The sequence below is a fragment of the Rhopalosiphum maidis genome, chromosome 1 (assembly GCF_003676215.2).
Source record: "Rhopalosiphum maidis isolate BTI-1 chromosome 1, ASM367621v3, whole genome shotgun sequence".
In the NCBI taxonomy this organism is placed as follows: Eukaryota; Metazoa; Arthropoda; class Insecta; order Hemiptera; family Aphididae; genus Rhopalosiphum; species Rhopalosiphum maidis.
Window position 1 is genome coordinate 86,659,885 of NC_040877.1, and position 16,903 is coordinate 86,676,787.

The 16,903-nt window shown below is 29.7% G+C and overlaps 1 non-coding gene across 1 annotated transcript; it reads right to left on the minus strand.

Moving 5' to 3' along the window:
- Positions 1-5,042: 5,042 nt before the first annotated feature.
- Positions 5,043-5,161, minus strand: LOC113559486. The gene has a single exon (XR_003405988.1). It is a non-coding gene; the product is annotated as a 5S ribosomal RNA (ribosomal RNA).
- Between the last annotated feature and the right edge of the window lie 11,742 nt (positions 5,162-16,903).

Consider the following 16,903-nt stretch of genomic DNA (forward strand, 5'->3'; position numbering starts at 1 on the left):
GTTTTACTATTAATTATACAGTAAACTGAATAATTTATTTCTTTCCGTAAACATACATCTGAAAATGTCATTATAACTTCACTAAGAAATATAATACTGTACGTAAAAGTTTTGTGTCATCATAAATAATGGTTTTGAATTACAGAAATATAACGAATATCGTTATTGATAATAATTAAAATATTAATATCCTCCGAATATGAGAAAATAAAATTTGATAACCAAAATTGTGCATATATAATAATAATAATAATAATAATAATGAACGTTGTATGGATCAAAATAAAAATACAAGAAATAGGTATACGTAAAATACCATTCGATATAATATATTGCAGCACCTCCTAAAAACAAAACTAGTGTTGGAGGAACGAGTTCTTATCGCCTTAAGAATACAAAAAATAATCTCGATTCATCTATTATGTACGCGATTCGAAATTCGATTAAGAGTTGTGCACTCGGCCACTGACGGTTCTCGTAGGCTTAAAGACGAACACGCACGGACGCGTATCATGCGAAATATATACGTTCGTTGATGAAAACGCGCGTCACACGACGCGTACCAAAATGTTACTGCAATACATGTCGTATACATTAAATTCGATTGGTATTTCGTAATATACAGAGGGTCCATATAAGCAAGTTACTGGCGGCCTGTAGGTGTATGAGTATTGTAATTTTTCAGTATTGTGTCAGTATCAGAACTATAGACCTGACTGTTACTTAAAATCAATACGAATAATCAATGAAAAAACTTTCTTTATACTTCTTAACTATAACATGGTACATATTATAAGTATATTGACATATTATTATAGGTATCCATGTATATTTACCCAAGCAATGTGTGATTTTGAGTCATTAGCTCCCCCCCCCTGAAGACTCTGTAGTATCTTGTGTGTCTTGTGTGTCTACGCAGTCAACATAAATCCCTTGCGAGCTGTCTACCATTTTTAGGTTTAGTAGCATAAACAGCGGTAACGAGGAGCGTATACTCGTAATATTTAATATTATTCCAGCTCGTATTATATCAATATTATTAACGGAATAACGACATTTGCCCGCGGTAGCTGAATAATTTGCCTATGATGATAATATTCAGTGGCGTATTTTGAATGTTTTTTTGGGGGGGTGTCCAGATAATATAGGTATATACTTATTTATTAATTGATTGCAATATTTCTGTTTTACATCTACTACCACATAATATACTCATCAAATATTTTAATGAAACATTTTTATTTGTTTAATTATAAGTAGTAATTTTTATGTAATTTAAATCATACAGGTATAAAATACCTACTGTAAACATAATTATTACAATGTATTTCGTTTGTTAAATTCGATACCGGTGATGCTATAAGAAAAACAGTTTTATAAATAATTAAAAATGTAATAGGATAATAAATACATTATTTAAAACTATAAATTTATTTTCCTTCCTAATTAGTTTATTACTTTATATAAAAAAAAAATTCAATATTTAATGTCGATAAATTTTGAAGGGAATTTGGCAAACAATAATATGTGATTCGTTATGAACTAATTTAAAATAAGTTTATGACTTTAGATAATATTTTTTTTTTTTTATTATTATTAATTAATCCGCGGCAACAAAGGCCATTGGATGGTTTTTATTCATTTGTAGAGGGGAGGAACAGTAGTTTGAAACACGTTTTTTTTTGTATGTGTGGCAAGGATTTGTCACTAAAATCCCGGGTGGTCACCCATCCGGGAGCTAGCAACACCGGCCGATACGTACACTCAAAGCGTTTCCGCAATTGAGTGTACGATCGCACCACACCAAGCCACTATATAATATTAAATTAGTCAAAAAAACGAATCACATAAATTCCCTTCAAAATTTATCTACATTAAAAATTAAATTTTTTTTTTTTTGGTTTGGGGGGTGTCCGAACACCGTGGAGACCCCCCCAAAAAATACGCCACTGAGTATATTAATATAGTAAATTTACATTGTAATACGTTGACTGCAACAGCTAGGTACAGCAGGCTACCGACATTTCGTAATTATAACCCCCGAAAGCGACGAACAGGAGCAGAACAGAACAAATTGTTTTCGAAATATTATTATATCTCACTATAATCAGTGTAATCTATTATAATATAGGTAAGTAAGCGTAGTAGGTTCTATAGTCTATACGGGCGTAACACGTTTCCACCAAAAGTGGACCTTTCCCTTTTCCACCAAAAGTGTATTTTTCCTCTTTTTCCATCAATATTAGTTTCCACCAAATGAGATCCACCCAACTTAACAACGTTTTCACCAAAACAATTTTTATATTACTTTTATATTAAAACTTTTAATACAGTAATAAGTTTATTTAACATACTAATACTTAGTTTAAAAAAATGATATATTATGGTATATATACTTTAGCAGTTTAGTTGTTATGTATATGTGTATTGTGTACTCATATATATATATATAATTGGATGATATATTTTGTTTTTAATTGTAGAATATACTTTTCGTGAGTTTTTCGGATTGATGTAAAATGTATAAATACACATATTATCAATGTAACTATATTGTATATTGTGCGTTTGTAATATTTGATTGTATGTTAAACCGTTGTCGTATTTATTACCTTTTTTGTTGACGGGATATAACGGGACAATATTTTATGAACAAGTGAAAAAGTTGCGCAACTGTGTGTTAAAATAAAATGTGTTATAGCTTTTAATATAAGCGTATACATAGGTAGTATATACAATAGTTTTAGTGAAAATGTGGTATATTATCTTATTTGGTGGAAACGGATATTGATGAAAAAAGGAAAAATACACTTTTGGTGAAAATGGGTATCGCCGTCTATACAATAATTATTAAAATAATAGGTTTATGCAACGTCATAAATATATTATACTAAATGCCTAGGAAGTACTTATACCTATATAAACTACCTACACCTTGGCAATTACGCTTATATACCAAATTAAAGAAATATAACAATTAAATATTTAAATGTACATTTAGACCAATGTTTTTCATGCTGTATAATGTATATAACGTTTATAAGGTATACACGTCTATATGCCATCACTGTTTTTTTAACAGCAACAGTTCGCTAACCAAAATATGTTGTCGATTTTAAAGTTTTTTAATAAAATTATTTTATTTTTGTATTTCATTTTCATATTATGTTATTAGTTATTACTTAATACTTATTATCTATAGTAATTATTGCTAATTAAGAATCTATACTTATCTACATATTATTATGATTTTTCTTGGGTTGAGGACTTCTAGTTTTTTTCTCTAGTTTTAGTTTGTTTAGAAAGGTCGCAGAACTCGCAGAACAATGTAAACTATGTATTTATTTTGTAAACACTGAATTAGGAGGTTTTATTTAAAAAATATGTTTGTATGTTATTTTATCATTATTGCATACAAATTAAACAAATTAAGAGCATAATATAGACGGTACCTACACATCATTTAGAACGTTTTGATATTTGATATAATGGTATAACAAAATATAACGAGCTGTTTAAGTATAATTTATTGGTATGAGTGTCGGGCCACACAATGCGTGTGGTCAAACGATGTTACAATAATGTATTGTTTGTCCGGGTTCGTTTGTTCGGTGTTGGCGATCCGGTATCACCGCAACATGTTGCTGATAAGACCTGCCGGAACCGGTGAAAACGTGTCGTGTGGACCAAAATAAAATCAATAACTTAATATAATGTATTTTAAAACTAATTCCACCGGATCCGGTGTCGCCGTATCATGACGGATCCGGCAGGAACGCATCGTGTGGCCCGGCACTAATGAAAATTTTAACCGTTTGTATTGATGACCCACAAAAGTACTTATAATAGGTAATCTATAACTAGATGTTGTTCTAAATTTAACATTTTGAGGTAACCTATCTTGTTTTTAATTCATTAATTATTAGCATTATTTTTTAATATTTTAATTAAAATGTACTTTTGATATAATAACATTAAAACCTATAAGCATGTATTGCTGGCTGCTAATATTGATAACTATTATATTTATAATGTCGAAATACCTACATAATAATAATACTATTTATTTCGGTCGCACAGTTTATTTTTACAGTGTTATTGTTACAAAGAATACCTACGTCCAATAACTTATTATTCTGTTCTGAATGTGTATTTTTATAATGTAAATTTATCGTAAAATATATTAACGTATATCATAAACTATATACCTAATCAATAATCATTAATAAAACAAAATAATATTACGCCCGACGTCGAAAACCGCGATCGCCGTCTGCTGCGGCCTGCCCAGCGATGCTGTCGAATTCAGCCAAATCACTTGATTCGCTTGCAAATAGCGAGCCCCAAAAAGTATACCATGATTTTTTCGATTCGATGTCAAAACAATATGGATCGGTTCCCAATATTGCACTGATGTCTGGTGCAGGCGATGCGTTGAAGGTCCGATCATCGTCATCATCGGTATCGACGCAGCTGGTATCTGCGGACTCGACCAAACCGGACGCCGCGAAGGGTGACTTCACTCGTCTATTACCGAGGAAACCATGGAGTTCGATGCCGAACATTCACATAACGTTTATTGGTGAAACCGGAACAACCGAAATTGAGTGCATTCCTATGAAAGTTATAGTAGCCGAGGTTGAAAATGGAATAAAACCGGCCTATGATGTGTACGTTTATTCAGATCCAATAACCAGCATCAATCATGGAACCACCACTGAACGTAGACGCCGTTCGTGGTGGAAACGTACAAAAATATTCGTACGTCGAATGTTTTGTTGTGCGTAATATAGCCTATAGTTTAAAATATAATGCAGTGTGGTTATTTTAACTTGTACACAGTTATAAGTTAAGTATATATTATATTATATATATTTGAACTTAAAAAAGTTCCTTATGGTTTAACGGTTTAGGTTGGGTAAAAATATTTTTATATTGTGTAATTAAAAAATTTTGAAAAAAAACTTGACAAGATAAAAAATATCTTAATATTTTCAAGTTAAAATTGGAAATACATATTGAATTTATCAAAATATAAAAAAAGCCAACGGCACGTAGTGTTCCCAAGCGGTCACCCATCCAAGTACTAACTACGCCCGACGTTGCTTAACTTCAGTGATCGGACGAGAACTGGTGTATTCAACGTGGTATGGTCGTTGGCGATGTCGTCTTAAAAAATAATAGTAACTAAATACCGTAATGTTAAAATTTTTTCGGAGTGGTACAAGACGAAAACTGAATTCAGTTAATTTTCAATATTTTTAAAAAAAATACTAAAAAGCAAACACGACACTAAACATAGATATATAAATAGAGTTTTTATTTTACAGTAAAACATGCTTACTTCATACCTACTTATCATATACTAATTTAATACTATCGGTAAGTATTGCCGGTATTGGTAAAATAGGAGAGCCGACTAAGCCGAGAGTCATACCTCATAAGGGTATTTACGGTTATAAATAAAATCGAACGGAATAAAAACAATTATTAATAAATACTACGAAAATTAATATATATTTATACGATACTGATACACATACTACATTATCAATAAATTAATCAATTAAATATTAACAATATTTACACATCTATAACAATATAGTGAAACATAATATTAATTTCCAAGTTACTACCTCATAATAATAATATACGAAATATTTCTCCGTGTTGATCCATTTAGTGTAAATAATTTTTTTTTTTTTTTTTGTATTGGTCAGAGCCTCGGGGGCCCCATATAAATAACGATTATATATCATGGAATATGACAAATGCTCACTTGGACAATTTTTTGGAGGGCCCTAAGCTATAGCTTGTGTAGCTTATACTAGTTATACATAAATCTGCACTAGCAGGTATACATTCATATTTCATAATATACCATATACCAAACGCAAGACTGTTATACGAGTCTAAATACACTATATTAAATATACTAACTATATTAAATATTAGTGTGTCCCGGTAGGTTAGGCGTAGGTCATATAGGTAAGGGATTCCTCCCCTTACCTATAGGTTTCGAAACCATCACAGGGGTGCGGCATGTTAAAAAAAAAATGAGGCCTTAATTTTTTTTAAATTTTTTCCGGACATCACTTTGTGCACTCTAAGTGAAGTCGGAGCGCTGAAATTGAGAGTCTCTATCTGATTGCGTGTGGAAGTTACAATGTGACGAAACATAGAACATTGTTTTGCGACATCGCATTCAGTAACTTCACAGGTAGGAATATTAACGGTGCCTACAAAATCTCCGCGATACCCATAGGCCAGTAGGTACAGTTCAGCTGTACATTAGGTATAGAGTGGGTCACTTTAATAGGTGTGTAAAATTTGGTTTCAATGATAATATAATGATTATATTTAATAATTATAATAGCTATAATAATTATAGCAAAATTACACATCATAATAAAATAATATGTGCACTTGCTCGACATCGTCAATTGTTTATATATCGAATAAATGTGCGCAAAGAGGTAAATCGAATGAAGTATATTGAAAAATAAAATGAAAAAGACCACTTAAAAGTTTAAAACGGGTACAACATGAATCGAAATATTCGAAATCTTCGTTAAACCGTTATAATGTTAATATAGAACTAATTTATCTAAATAAATAATAATAATAATGTTTAAAAAAATATACGGGCCCGCGAAATCCTATATAATGTCGGCCCATTAGAATTGTTGACGAACGCGGTGGTAGTCGCTGGCTAGTAATAAACGACACCGTGGGATCGTTGTCCGGGTGATCTGTCACGATGTACGAAAAGATAAACTCAATAAGCTTATTAACTATCCAGACGCCCAACGTGTCACACGCATTAATTTTTCGCACTAATATTCACTACATTTTCAACATGGCAGTCGAGAACTCTGCAACCATTCCAACGTTCTTGAGAGAACTGGTGGAAAACGTTATAGAAAGAGTTACGGACGAAACAGCAAAGATGGACCAAACTGGTGCACAGACGAACGAAACGGCAGAGATAGCAGTCGTAATCGGTGATGTGATCGAACAAGTTATAATGGCCGTATGCGAATCGGATGGCGCGGACGGTGATAAACAACGAGAGGAGCCGGACGCACAGAGGAAGACCAAACGTGTTTCCCGCTGTCGGCGGCGACTGGCCGCGGCGTGGAAACACGTAAAGCGCGCAGTGTTGCGCGCTTGTTGCGTCCGCGCGGAATAGCGGCGACGGTGAAGACCAATAATGCATATGACAGGACGATGGCGATGACCAAGGGCGAGGGGGGGGAATACGAGAAGGCGGGTAAGTCACCTGTGCACATTTCACCAGATCACTTGCGGGCGCAAACGGGTTCGCGGTCGTCGAGAGCTCGTGGGGGATCTCCGTGACGCGGTCTACCCTCTGACGGTGGTGAGGGCGCGCCCGGACGCCCAGGTAGTGCGGAGCCATAAACTCCCGCGGCTAGGCGGTCGGGCCTCTCACGCAGTGACGGTAGACACGTCGCGAACCCAAGCGGACGCGTCCGCGGCACTCGTTTGCCCGCAAGACCGATCGGAAGAATTGTGCGCAGGTGAACTTTTGACACCGAATCACGTATCCCCCCCCCTCGTCCTTCGTCATCGCCGTCGTCCTGTTATATGCTTTTTTTGTTTATATACCAATATAACTGTTTTCCATATATCTATATTGTTTTTTTATTTAAATATTGTTTTATATTCCCTAATTCTCAAGTCGTGCTTAGAATAGCTACTGTACTTACAATTTCTAAGAAATTTGTTCTGAAACTCTAATCTTTGCCGGAAATGATTGTTTCTATCATCTTGTTGTACACCATGTTTAAGTAATTTATTATCATTTTTACAAATATTTTTTTATGATAACATTATAGGTTTACATTTTTTTTTAAATATTCATTTCTTTATTTATTATAAATTATTTTAAATACACCGTGTACATTTCTCAAATGTTCATTTGAATGTCGGCAATATATATTAAATGTTATTAACTCACAAATTCGCCAATTCTCCTACGAAAAAACCTATCATGTATTATTAAATAAACACCCAATTACATGGATATAGTACTGTGCGACACAAACGTCGTCAAGAAACACTTTTATGCACTTTTAGCACAACCCGTTAGATACAGAAAACAACAAAACAATATAAATACGATAAAATACAATAATTTATTGTATCAAAAAAAAACAGTATTGTATATCGATAAATGGGCTTCGAATCAAACATCGGTACTTTACGGAATACAATATAGGTACTGTAAATTTAAGCAAAAACAATAGAATATTGGCGTCCGCGATCCTATGTGCGAGAATAAAAAAATCGAAGGAAAATGTCCGGAGGACCGTCATCGGCAGTCGTACTCGTTACAGCGATCGCGACCGCTACGAACGCAAACGGCGGAAAAGCCGTATACGTACGGCTTTCGAAAAACGCACATTGCGCGAGTACGAAAAGAATGGGGTGGTCGGTTTGGAAAAACTGTCTTAAAATACTGTGAATGTGAAAAGTGGACAATTTTCGAAAAATCACAACATTAGAAATAACATTATAACAATAATAATAAACAATATAATTGACCGCACATAAACCATATCTAGGGTAAGTATATTACTACAGGACATAGCCCATAGACCTTTTTTCTATGTGATCGCTGCGATCCTGGTTATCGTGAACGTGATTATTATTAGCGTTTTATTGTATAAGAAGAAAAAGAAGAAAAAGAAAACGTCAAATCTGTCAGTGTGATTTCAATAAATTTTACTACTCACTTTGTAATAGCAATTGGCCACAGTTAAGCTAATTGATCATTTTTTAAAGGAAATCTCTAAAAAAAAAATATTCATAACTAGGTGCTTATAATTAACAAATCTAACTACTATATTAACGTGGATAAATGTATTAACAAAAAAAAAAAAAAAAAAGTGTATAATCGACAATTACTATACGTTACAAACACTCGAAAAAAATTAAAATTTTTGTAATGTATACAATGTTTCGAACAGATTCGTATGTCATTCAACGACGTCGCAGCCACCGAATAATCGGATCAGAATCGAATCGCACGCGTTGTCAGATCATTACAGTGGCACACGAGACGGGTAACTCAAACGAGAGCGATACACTCGTAACGCGGAACTCTGACGAGTCACTGGAACCATATGCCATCTGCTCACTAGATCTGACGTACGCGCGACTCGTCATTTCTGCGGAACGTAACCAACCGTAGCCTTGCGCATGTCGTCAATGACGATACGCACAGGGAAACGGGGTTTTACGAATATACGTTCTGTTTGGGAAACATACTTGAACACTTACGAATAACGTATTCCTATGAGTGTCTGTGTATGGCATAATAAGGGAACAAAAAAAAAAAAAAAAATGAAAAATATGTATATGCAACGCACCAAACACTGTCCGAAGGTGTCAGACTTATTTAATCCGCAGAAAAATCCGAGGTCGAATTCTGTTTGTGCACAAAAGAGATTTAGCTAAAGAAATGTTAGAGCTGCGAATAGTAGATATAAATAAAATGACTATTTAATAATTCAAGCAATACTCGTATAATGTGTAAGCAACATAATATACTAAAAATCAAAAATTATTTGACAAAAAATAAAGACACCAGATGCCTTTCCTAGTCGCGCAAGTCTGCCCGGGGTGGGTCTTACTACGATGTAGGAAAGACAGGGAATGTGAATACTGGTCGTTTCACAGGGCTTATTATACCCGGTTCATTAGCGATTACACAGGACCGGTCTCGTGTTTTGTAACAGATAACGAGAAACCGTCGAAACCCCAATAGTGCAATCGCCGATAAACGCACAATTTAAATAAAAGTTATTATAAAAATAATATAATTATAATAATAATAAAAATATTAATGACAACAATAAGATAAAAAATAAGAAACATGATAATTAGAGCAATAATCCGTGACCTTCTTCTTTTTTTTTTCATTTACATTAATTCATAATAATTCAAACAAAATAACATTCATATTCCACACCCAAATATTCCATAAAAACATCCAAATATCATATTTTTTTTAACACTGATGAGTATGAAATATATAATTATTTTCTCTTTAGAATAAAACCATCAAACTCTCTCACATATTATTATTTATTATTACTTATTAGTGATTGATTCGTTTTTCTATCATTTATTACAATATTGTTCAAATTTCTCTAAAACACTTCCTAATTCACTTACAAAATAAATTCAATAGATTAAAATCGTACAATGTAAATTCTATTGAAACAACACTAAAACACATGGAATTCACCTATGTATACTTAAACAAATACAATACTTTTAACAATAATAGGATGTAGGAAATATAAATACCACTAGTGAGCATACCTCTTTTTCAAACACTATTAGAACTTCTTATTTTTTTTAATTTTTAATTTTTAATTTTTAATTTTTATACATATTTGTGTTTCTTATTTCTAGAAAAAATATTAAATAGCCCTTAAATTATTTTGATTATTATTGATGATTTTCATTTGAGAGTAAAAAGAAAAATCTATCACAATTTATTTTAGTTTCTAAGCTTAGTAAATTGAAATAGATATTAGACAAATAGACAGTTCAACATTCCACAATACATTTTGATAGTTTAATTTCATAGATCATCGTTCACAATAACTTCGATGTCCTATGTTAGCGTTATTAACTAAAATATTTGCTGAATTGGCTTTAATTTATCAACACTAATAAGTAATAATACGCTGTAAAATGTAAATATGGTTTTAAAATAATAAAAAAAGCATCAAATGCCGAGACATCCAAATTATTATAATTATTATTATAATATTTGAAAATCAAATACTTTTATATAAATACTTTTGATTAACAAATTATTCGTCAGTCGTCACTTATATTTTTTTTTTTAATTATTATACTATTTGTCTATATTATTTATATTTTTCATTTGTAAATATTGAGAACCCCTGTCCCTTATTGCTGATGTCTCGTTCATTTGTGAATGTAATTATTATAAAATATAAATATACTTAAATACAACAACAATTTTTTTTAATTGCTTTATAAGCCTCTTCTTCTTATTTATATTTCATTAATAGTTCGATTACTGATTAAGTACCTACTGCCTAATATTAAAGAATTGCTATAATATAACAAGTTTTATTTATTTTCATTTTTTAGTATACAATTAAGTAAGTGGTACAAAATGTTCTAATAATACCTAGTTGAATGTAACATTATAATTTTAAATTAGTTAATGCAACAATAGTTTGGCAAGCTAATTAGAATACTTTCTGAATGGATGTACTTATATCTGTATTTAAATACAATTTTAAAAGTATCTTTTACCAAAGAACTAGAATGTATGTTTCCAAATGTAGAAATAGTTATGCGATGTATCTTGTTATAACAGTTTCAAACTGCTCAGGTAAGAGGACTTTTTCGTTCTTAAAACAGTAAATCCTTATTTAAGGTCAACCATGAAGGAGGAAAGGCAGAATGCATTAGCAGTATTTACTATTTGAAGCATTGAAGCAAAATTGGTTGAAAAATTAAATTTTAATGATACTATTAACACATTTGCTCATCAAAAAGCAAGAAAAAGAAAAGTATAAATAATGGTTAATGTTTATATTATTTTATTTTAAATAATAGGGCTACTTAATATTTTTTGTATATTTAAAATACATTATTTTATTCAAATTTATGTTTTTACTTTTTTGTACATTTATAAGTACACATACATATTGATATGATCAATTAACCCAAAATATTATTTAATTTTATTATTTATTCAAGTATCAAGTAGAGTAATGATGATTTATTATTTGAGCAATTTATTTATACTTTCTACAACGTCATACTTCAATGTAATAAGAAAAATTTATATCTTTTTTAATATTTAAATAAAAAAATATTATTTTAAACTCAATAATGAACAATTATATTATGTTCAAATACAATGTTTTCATCAAAAATCAAAAGTGTATTCAATCGACTCGGTAGGTATATTAATAATTATAAAAAAAAAAATACAGTTCTCTATAATTTTTCACGTAGATATAGAAAAGTACAGAAAAAAAATTGTTCAGTTAATAATTAATATATGAGACATATGACTGCTGTATATTGTGTTTTTTTAACATATGTCTGAAAAGTTATACTTTTATATTTAGTAAAGCAATATTGTAAATTAAGTTAACACGTTGACTGCGTGCTGACGCAAATTTAATTATAAACTCACTAACGTCATATGTCGAAGTAAAAAATTACTTTTATAAATCCAAAATTATACAATATTTTAAAATGCAACGTTTTTGTAAAATTGTATTTAACCTGCAACGCATTAGTTTAAAACGTAATAGTTATAAACTAAATGACTACCTAATAACAATATCAAAAAACATAATATTAAGTATAAATATTATACATACTGAATTAAATTAAAAAGACAATCAAAAATAAACGAATTAAAATGTAACACCTCCAATGATCAACTGGACAACTATTATATGTATTGAGTGATAGGTACTTATTTTCCCTATTTTTAGATTTGCGGTAGAGTATTTAATGATTTGATTTTAAAATTATGTATTTGTGTATGTTTTTTTTTTTATTGTGGATGTGTACAATATCATTTGTCGATAAAATGCTTAAATTTACATAATTGTACTATGTACTGGTAACTAAAACGGACGGATACAATGTAATATGGGTATTAAGGTGTAACATAGAATTTAATAATTTATAAAAATATATATTAGACTATAATTTTAATACGAGTATAATGTTAATACAATAAATATAATGAAGTTTCAATTTTTTTATTTTTTTTAACATTTTAATAGTTATCAGTGAAATTTGGAACTCTTTTTTGTTGTTGTTTTAATGAAATACTGTTTTATATTTGACTGCAATTCCAAAAAATAAAAAATTTTGTTGGAGACGGATAGGGTTAAACGACGGCGAACATTCGAAACTGCATCCCTCGCAGGCCTACTAACCATAAGCACGCATGATACACGATAGATTGGAAACACGTGTGTGTGTGTGTGTGTGTGTGTGTGTGTGTGTATGCTGGCGTTAGGATCGCAATTATATATACGGGTTGTTTATAAAGAAACATCACACGTAAGAGCGTCATCGATAGTCATTCTGTAAAGACCATTGCATTGATTCCGTTTACTCAGCACGCACTCTATCGGTTTAAACATCACATTTTGCCGTTGGGTTAGTAATTTTTTAACTTAAACAATATGAAAAACAGTATTTTATTATTAACCATGTTTTACTAAACTATTATATATATTTAAGGTTCACATCAAGCAACCATTTTGGTACAAAACATGAAATCAGCTCAATTTAGGTAGAATCTTTATTAAACATCACATTTCTAAATCGAGGTAAATTCTCAATTACTGCAGTCTGCAATGCTATTTTCAAATATAATAATATGCAATAGTTCCAAAATTATAAAATAACAATAGGTATATTTTTATTTTTGGAAAAATGTACAATCTTTATTTCATCACGATAAATAAATAATAAAATTATTTGCACTAAGTCTTTGTTACAACTAGCAACTCGCTTATTGGTTATTACTTATTATACATATATTATATAAGATCATTTCTTAATGTACCTGTTGTTTGATTACAAAGAAAACAGTTGCAAGGTTCTATTGTTTCATGTGGCATAAAATATAAATGAGAGCATTTTAAGCATTTAAAATTTAAATAGCAGCAATAAAGAGAAATTATTGTTGTAATCGTAGTAACCTTCAATAATAGTTATTTCACCCCATATTAGTTCAAAACTCTGTTTATACCTATATTGAATTTGTTCGTGTTAATTAAGTGGTCTGTAAGTATTTTATATAGGTACCTTCTAACTATGGATGAAATATTTAAATGTCAATATTTATGTCATTAAAAAAAATGAATATCATATATAAGTAATTCATACAAAATTTAATAATTTATAAAAATATATATTGTACTATAATGTTAATACGAGTATAATATATACAATAAATATAATGAAGTTTCAATTTTTTTTTTATCTTTTTAATAATTGTCAGTGAAATTTGGAACTCTTTTTTTTTTTTTGTTTAAATGAAATATTTAATGTCAATATGTATGTCATTAAAAATAATGAATATCATATATAAGTAATTCACAGAATGACACATTTACTGATTTTGAATATTGTGGTTCAAATATTTTTAAAAATCAATCATTATAAAATAGCATTTATGTCTTAATTTCAAGTTATAATGATTAAAAGTCCATGGAAACAAACATTAGAATTACTTTTATCTCCTGTGGTCCGGTATTGCTGTACTAGATGATTGTTTAAGGTAAATTGTGATATAAACTACCTATGCAAATATAATTTGATTTGATTCTAAAAGTTATAATTTGTGACCCAAATAATATAAAGATGAAAAAATTGTTTTTACCACTGTACCTACCTACTGACCATAGAAAAACTATATATCTATATTATATTATTCATAAAAATGTCCTTTCCATGAGTCTGTTTGGTATAATTAAAAAAAAAAAAACACTTTTACCTATAGCTTTACTGTGATATTAAAGAAAAATATTAACTGGTGGACTATGCCAATTAGATATCAGAACTTTTCTTGGTGTCATAGAACTGCAAGTTGTTTATAGAAATAATTGTTGAAATGTTCCGGCTTAAAACTGTAAAACAAAATGAAAACATTGAACAGTATTAACTTTGAAAACATAATATTAACATTGATTTTAGACTTTAATATTTAAAATCAATGGTTATATTAGGTTATATCCATCTGGAAGCTGTGATCAACTTGTTACTATAGGCATACTGATTTATTTATGTTAAATGAGTTTAAACATTTAAAGTTTTTTTTCCATTTAATCATAAACATAAGGTAAGTCACATTCGACACTTAGTTTTAATTTTTCCCAATATTGTCTTTGTCATATCAACATTAATTATAGCGCAATATCATCAGTAAACATGAATAATTTACCTTTTAATAATGATGCCAGTATTGGGTAAATATAAATTTAAACATATTTAACATAGGGACTAATGCAGTAGGTAATCTAATTTTGTGTGACTCCATAATCTTTGATTTAACAATAATTACGTAGGCACTATACCCAATGGTTGATAATTATTATTATTAATATTATTCAGATTACTAATAAACCTAATTTAATGTAATAAATAGGTATTAAAGCCTAATTATTTTAACTTGTGTAGTAATAATTGTCTACTTATTGAGTCAAATGCCTCTTCGTTCAAATTATAGATGTACATTTTTACAACTCATATTATTATAATTATTATATTCTTTTTTTTCATAAATAGTTTTGGTTAATAATGCGATGGTAAATTAACATTTGATGAAATTTCATCAAAATACTACATTATTTTCATGAAAATAGCTTTTATCCTACATTTAAAATGTTGCGAATAATTTCAATAATTTGCCTCAGCTTCAAAAATTGTATAAACTATAAACCAGTGGTAAATCTTTTTGTAATGAACTAACTTATATTTTTTTTATTAAAACAATTTTATTCTGTTAATCTGTTTAAATTAATATTAGATCTGATGATAGATATTTTACGATGAAACAGTTATGTTTAAGGCTGTTAAAAGCGAACCATTTTTAAGGGGTTGTATTTAGGCAATATTTGATACACTTCGTGGGTTATGTGTAGTTGTGTGTGTTGTGACTGATCATAAGCGTGCGTGAGTTCCCCAGACGCTTTATGTAATTATTAATGATAAACTACGGCTAAGATTCTTGTAAATCAGTAACGTACATACGCGCAAACACACGTCACTAAATTTTGCAAAAAAATTTACCCAGTACCAAAAGTTTGGTTTTAATTTTAAAAACATATTTGAATTCCTTATTCTCTTTTCTAGGTTATGTAGGAAATGGATTTTCAATTTTTTGTATTATTTAATAAGTATAGTAACAAATTAATTATATTTCTATATAATATATTTTTCAAAATTCACCTTACTTTAGTGTTACTAAAAAAAAAAAAATTTAAATCCATTTCCTACATAACCTAGAAAAGAGAATAAAGAATTCAAATATGTTTTCAAAATTAATATCGGACTTAATGGGTAAATTTGTTTTCCGCTTATTGGTCTAAATGCAAAAAAACGACGAAAAAACGACCCACTTTCAACAGTCTTAATAATTTTAAACAATACATTTGAAATTTAGTAATTAACATTTATAACACCCAACATTTATATTTTTAATAAATTAACAGAAATTATAACTCATTATAAATTATAGTAACAAATGCAATAGAAAAATATTACTTTGATACCATAGGTGAGTATAAAATGCATTTTATAAGGAGTAATATTTAGGCAATTCATATGACATATACATTTGGACTGTATCAATAATAATTAATTGTACATTAATGTGTGTAATACTAATACATTATCGCTTATACTCTTACAATTCATCGCGGAAATGTAAATACATTTTTGTTTACATAATTATAAAAACTACTAAAAATGGTAGTAAATTAAACATACTTCCTGAAGTTTGATTTCAAAAGAATGATTTAATTTATGTTTCTAGAAAACTATATCACTGAATTTTATACAATTTATATTAATTTTTATATTAATTTCTTTGAATGTTGATACATTTTTTTCTCTTGAAGATATTTAAAAATTGTATATAGGTTCCCTTATAAGTTGTTCATTTACCAAAATATTATATAGGTACAGTTATATAACAATGAATTTAAATTTAACACATCCATTACAATAGTACGGGCGGATCTGTTTTCGTTCAAAATCGACTTTTTGGTTATCAATACAAGTGACAAGAATTTAAAATTACAAAATACAAATCTGGTCGGTTCACACTATACGAATTTATAAA